Source organism: Podarcis bocagei (genome assembly GCF_964188305.1).
Source record: "Podarcis bocagei genome assembly, chromosome: 11".
NCBI lineage: Eukaryota > Metazoa > Chordata > Lepidosauria > Squamata > Lacertidae > Podarcis > Podarcis bocagei.
In genome coordinates, this window is record NC_138136.1 from 57149853 (window position 1) to 57156268 (window position 6416).

A 6416-nucleotide genomic window follows, 5' to 3' on the forward strand; every position below is an offset into this window, starting at 1 on the left:
TGTGATTTATGTTTGGGGGAAGGTGGGGGCGGAAAGGGAAGGTGATTGGCACCTGGAGGTGCAAAATGTTAACCGGGAGAAAAGATAAAGGACTTCAAGTGTGGAGGAAAATATATGCCAATGCAAAAGTCGCTGCGAGACGACCTGCTTTGTCAGCATCCTTCCTGATCTGTTTACAGGGAACTTAGATGACGACGTGCCAAATATGTGTCATCCCACACTTTTCATCATATTTCTGCATCACTTTCCTTACTGCAAGAACATCAACCTTTGAGGGAAGTTGGTTTGTCTTAGGGCTGGGTGATATACTGATAAAGGTAAAGGTACCCCTGACCATTAGGTCCAGTCATGGCCGACTCTGGGGCTGTGGCGCTCATCTTGCTTTATTGGCCAAGGGAGCCGGCGTACAGCTAAGCCGCTTCTGGTGAAACCCAGCGCACAGAAACACTGTTTACCTTCCTACCGGAGTGGTACCTATTTATCTACTTGCACTTTGACGTGCTTTTGAACTGCTAGGTGGGCAGGAGCAGGGACTAAGCAATGGGAGCTCACCCTGCCACGGGGATTTGAACCGCCAACCTTTTGATCGGCAAGTCCTAGGCTCTGTAGTTTAACCCACAGCGCCACCCGCGTCCCTTTTGATAAGAACAACTGTTTTTCGAGGGGGAAGGAGACTTGTCATGGCCCAGTGCTCTGTATGGCTGCACAATATTGTTTAGGAGCTGAGGTTTTACTGATGCTACTCTCTAGTATGGCCTTTTCTCTGAGTAGTTCAGGATGGCACCCATGATCTTCCACCCATGGTCCTCACAACGCCCCTTTGAGGCAAGCCAGGTGGAAATGTGGTTGCTTCTTCTCACTGTGATTTTAATGAAGGGGTGAGGGATTTGAGCCCCAATGCCATCGTCTGAGTCAAGCACTCTAACTGCTACACCTCCCTGGGGGGAAATGGTGTTACTTTATTGCATGTGGGGCCTTCAACAATATACAGTGGAACCTTGGTTCCCGAATGCCTCCGTCGTCGTACGTTTCGCTTCCCGAACGCCAAAAACCTTGAAGTAAATGCTACTGTTGTCTAATGTTTTTCCAGAACCCAACACCATCTCCTTTGTATTGCTGATATTAAGGTGCAAGTTGTTCCCTAGGCACCATGTAGATATTTTTTGGACCTCCCCTCTATACGCTGATTCGTCTCCACCTGTTATTAAACCCATTATGATAGGGACCAAACCTGAGTAAAGGTAAAGGTAAAGGGACCCCTGACCATTAGGTCCAGTTGTGACCAACTCAGGGGTTGCGGCGCTCATCTCGCTTTATTGGCTGAGGGAGCTGGCGTACAGCTTCCGGGTCATGTGGCCAGCATGACTAAGCCACTTCTGGCGAACCAGAGCAGCGCACGGAAATGCCGTTTACCTTTCTGCCAGAGCAGTACCTATTTATCTACTTGCACTTTGACGTGCTTTCAAACTGCTAGGTGGGCAGGAGCTGGGACCGAGCAACGGGAGCTCACCCCGTCGTGGGGATTTGAACCGCTGACCTTCTGATCGACAAGTCCTAGGCTCTGTGGTTTAACCCACAGCGCTACCCGTGTCCCCCAAACCTGAGATCTGCATGCAAATCAGATTCTCTTCCTTCTGCTCTATGGCCATTCTCCTTGCTTGCTCCAGTATTCCTGCTCCTGAAGTTAGACTTCCCAGCTGATCCCAGGATGTGAGCCATCACCACATTGCTGCCACACAACGTCTGTGCTCCAGACACGGTCCTTGCACTTGCCTGTCCTGTCATCCTGCACAGCTGCCTTTGACACATTTGGACACTTGCTTCATCTTAGATGCCTGATGACACATGCTGGCTCGATCCGAGTCTGGGTGCCCTTCCTCCTTTGCAGCCAACTGCTCCCAAGCCACTTCAGATACCTGGCTTGCTGCAGTATCAGTTGTCTTGGGTTTCTCACAGGACATCAGTTCTCAGACTTCCTCTTAGGGGTTCTTCCCCCACCCCCTTTCCAGTTTTCATCTGTGCACAACCTCCGACCGCAATCTGATCCGTCGATGTGGCTTTAAATTTCATTCAGATGCCAAAGGCACAGATTTCAGTTAAAATTAGCCTCCCGGTCGTTCCTCCCACAGCCGCTGCCCAGTCTGCAAACTGAGTTGCGTCGAAGCCAGAGGGCAGCACCAGAAGGTCGGCTAGAAGACTGGTCTCGTTCGGAAGCTATCGGGATTCAAGGAGTACAGGAACTAAGCCACAGATCTCTAATAACTGAAGGACACTCTTTTCAGAGGTCACTTCCAGACAACCTGTTTATGGGGCATTTATCCTGATTTTTTTCTGCAAACCCAACAGTGTGCTTGTGCATGGTGTTAGATTGTTGTTGTTGTTGTTTAGTTGTTTAGTCGTGTCCGACTCTTCGTGACCCCATGGACCAGAGCACGCCAGGCACTCCTGTCTTCCACTGCCTCCCGCAGTTTGGTCAAACTCATGCTGGTAGCTTCGAGTTAGATTAGTGGTTCTCAAACTTTTTTTCTCTCTCAGAATAAAAAATTTCTCAAACCAATTTAGTTATTGATAAGAAATACGCTGGAAAACAAAAGGAACCACTCCTAGCTGGGCTTGATTTATAACACAGAACACAACTACTTTATACAGTGGTACCTTGGTTCCCGAATGGCTTAGTTGTCGAACAAATCGGCTCCCAAACACCGCAAACCCAGAAGTGAGTGTTCTGGTTTGTGAATGTTTTTTGGAAGCCGAACGTCCAAAGCCACTTATGAGGGTTCCAGTTGAGTGCAGGAAGCTGCTGCAGCCAATCGGAAGCCTCACCTTGGTTTTCGAACAGTTTCAGGAGTCGAACGGACTCCCGGAATAGATTAAGTTGGAGAACCAAGGTACCACTGTAATATGATCATGGGACATCCACAAAGTATACAACAATGTAGCTACATAAGAACATGCATTACTCCCAAAATATAATTATAAATGGTATAATTATTTATACGTATGCAAACTCAGTGAGAGGTGTGAGCTTGCTTTTGCCAGGTGATCTCATTTATATTTGAGACATACAGTGGTACCTCGGGTTAAGAACTTAATTCGTTCTGGAGGTCCGTTCTTAACCTGAAACTGTTCTTAACCTGAGGTACCACTTTAGCTAATGGGGCCTCCCGCTGCCACCACACTACTGCCGTGCGATTTCTGTTCTCATCCTGAAGCAAAGTTCTTAAACCGAGGTACTATTTCTGGGTTAACAGAGTCTGTAACCTGAAGCGTCTGTAACCTGAAGCATCTGTAACCCGAGGTACCACTGTACTCTCATCTCATCAACACGAAGAAGTCTTTATCTTTTCTGATCTTCATACTATACTATATTACATTACACAGAAATGTTTAAATGTTTCTTTGTTTGTCCTTGAACCTTCCTGCCTCCGTCGCCATCTTCTCCTGTGGCACCACTGTGGCAAACCACACCCTTTGATAACCACTGGGTTAGATTATATCAGCTATTGATCAGTCATTCTGATTTGTTTGTAGGGTGGTTCTTCGACAGGCCCTTTGAGACCAGCGGTTTTCTGGGGGGAGGGTATATTCTGCAACGTGTCATTGACACAATAATAGTGCAGCGATTGTGAATTTTCCTTACAATCAAAAGTTCAGTTTTGTGGGCAGGCGGAAGCCTATTGTGAAAGAGTGCTGAAACAATTTTAACCAAGCAACTTGAATTTGGCAGTTTGCGAGCGAATAGTATCCCCAAATAGCGACAATCTAGAAATCTAGAAATGCCCAGAGTTTGAAATGGAAAACAGAGAGGAGAAGGGGCGCTTCCAGAAGGGGACATTGTAAATCATAAATGGGCCATTCAGACCATGTGTGTGTGTGTGTGTGTGTGTGTGTGTGTGTGTGTGTGTGTGAGAGAGAGAGAGAGAGAGAGAGAGAGAGAGAGAGAGAGAGATAGGCTCATCGTTGCCTTCCACATCTTCCCATTTCATCTAGTCATGATCGGAAGGTCAGCAGTTGGAATCCGCACGACGGGGTGAGCTCCTGTTGCTCTGTCCCAGCTTCTGTCAACCTAGCAGTTCGAAAGCATACCAGTGCAAGTAGATAAATAGGTACTGCTGTGGCGGGAAGGTGTACAGCGTTTCTGTACGCTCTGGTTTCCATCACGGGGTCCTGTCACACCAGAAGCGGTTTAGTCCTGCTGACCACATGACCCGGAAAGCTGTCTGTGGACAAACACAGCTAGATAAGCTAGATGAGCGCCACACCCTATAGTTCCCTTTGACTGGACTTAACTGTCCAGGGGTCCTTTACCTTTTTTTTTTTACTAGTCATGATATTGCTTCCTATTCCATCATGCAGTCCACAGCAGTGGGCAGAGCTTGATAGAGATCAGCTAGGGGAGCGAACTGAAATACAGGCACCCTTCAACATTCACGCTTCTCCAAATTTTGCAATTTTATCAGGGTAAAATGTGCACTGAGTTGCATGTGGCAGTGAAAACATACAAAAATGAAGAAATCTAAAGCAAAATACTTTTTTTATATATAATTTTTTATTAAATTTTCTGTTTTACAATTTAGAATACTCATTTAAGCATCCTTAAAATATCAATGACTTCCCTTCTTCTCTATCCATGGTTCATTTTGCATATCATAAATCCCTGCATATTTTACACAAGCTAAACCATTCAGTATTCCATTATTACATCCCTCAAAACTTATTTACACCATTGAATTTATCTTAATGTCGCCAACGTTTTCAAGTGTACACAATAGCCCCCCATAGATTCAATGAACATTTTCCAGTCTTCTCTAAACGTATGTTCTTTCTGTTCTCGTATTCTATATATGTTATTCTAGACTGTGGACGCTCGGGTTGAGAATGTGATCCTTGCGGGAGGCACGTTTGCAACCTGCAGTGTCCACAACCCACAGCGCCACGTCTGCGCATGCACGGGTTGCAATTTGGTGCTTCTGTGGAGGCGCAAAGTGCGATTAAGTGTTTGTGTGCATGTGCGAGCACCGAAACCCGGAAGTAACCCATTCCAGTACTTCCGGGTTTCGGCACGTCCGTATCCCGAAAACGTGCAACCTGAAGTGTCTGTAACCCAAGGTATAACTGTATTCTATATAGGCGGCTGTAGTGGCAAAAATCCTAAGTAAAATACTGATGAATTTTAGTAAGGACTTCAAAATAAAATAAAAAGATGTCACAGACCTTATGTGGAATATGAAAAACCAAACTTATTTTTTGAAGGGAAAAGGAAATGGAGAGTACCAGAAATTGAAAGATTCAACCATTCATGCTCTCAGCCTTTGTTTATCTCACTTTCTGGTCTTCCACATCATTTGATGTGTCCATTTCCTCTTTGATGTGCTGCTATCTATCCTCCCTGGTCTTCTTCTCTTTTCTTCTGAGACCTGCTTCTTCCCTCTTCTTCTTTCATCTTCTCTTCTGACTATCACCTCAGGTGGCGTTAACAATCACTACAGCCCACTGGCTGATCTTACCTTTGGATTCTCTCTTTCCTGCGGGCGATTCCACCAAGAAGTTTAATGTGGATTCACTGCTGTCTGCGCAGTCTAGTTTCGCCCGGCACCAATGCAACGGCTCTCTCAATCAGAGCTTTCACAGAAATGGTAAATCTGGACTAACTGGGGGAAGACAGTATGTGGCAGCATTGAGATGGCTCCCTATCTCTGATCTGTAGTCTCATCTACAGCACCTTTCCTCAACTGATGATGTTGGACTGCAACTCCCATCATTCCGTGTCCACCAGGGGCTGATGGGAGTTGGGAGCCCAGCAACATCTGGGTGCCTCCTCCTCTGCCTTATGTGGATAGTATTGGAAGGGTCAGGGAGTGCAAGTCAGCTTACATTGTAGACTGGTGTATCTGCTGGGCCCGGGGGGTAACCCGAGAACTGTGGTCCAGAATCTGTAGGTTAGCCTGACAGGGTCAAGGCAGGACACAAGGCAGGAAACCAGGCAAGGACAGGTACAGGATCTCAGGCAGGGTCTGGCATACAGCAATGTTGCTCCCGCAACCTGGGGCAGGATCCGACAGCCTTTTATCTTTGTCGGGGTAACAGGCAGTCCTGATCCCCCGGTGAGTCACCTCTCTGTCTCGCCCAAAGGCAAGCACTCCTCCCGCGAGTACTCAGGTCTCTGCTTCTCTCAGACCTTAGTCTCTGTAGCTCGGGAGACGTTGGTGGGTTACTAGACCCAGAGGCCACCTCAGCCTCCCTGACCCAACCGGTAGTGGAGCAGCTGTAAGTGATGGCCCAGCTGAAGGCAACAAGGTAATCCCTGCATCTGGAGCCAGGGCAGGCTCAGGCCCCTGACTTAGCCCAGCTGGTGCTTACTGCAGGGGAACCTGTGCAGACTGGGACTCTTCAGGATCAGGCCCCAGACTTGATTC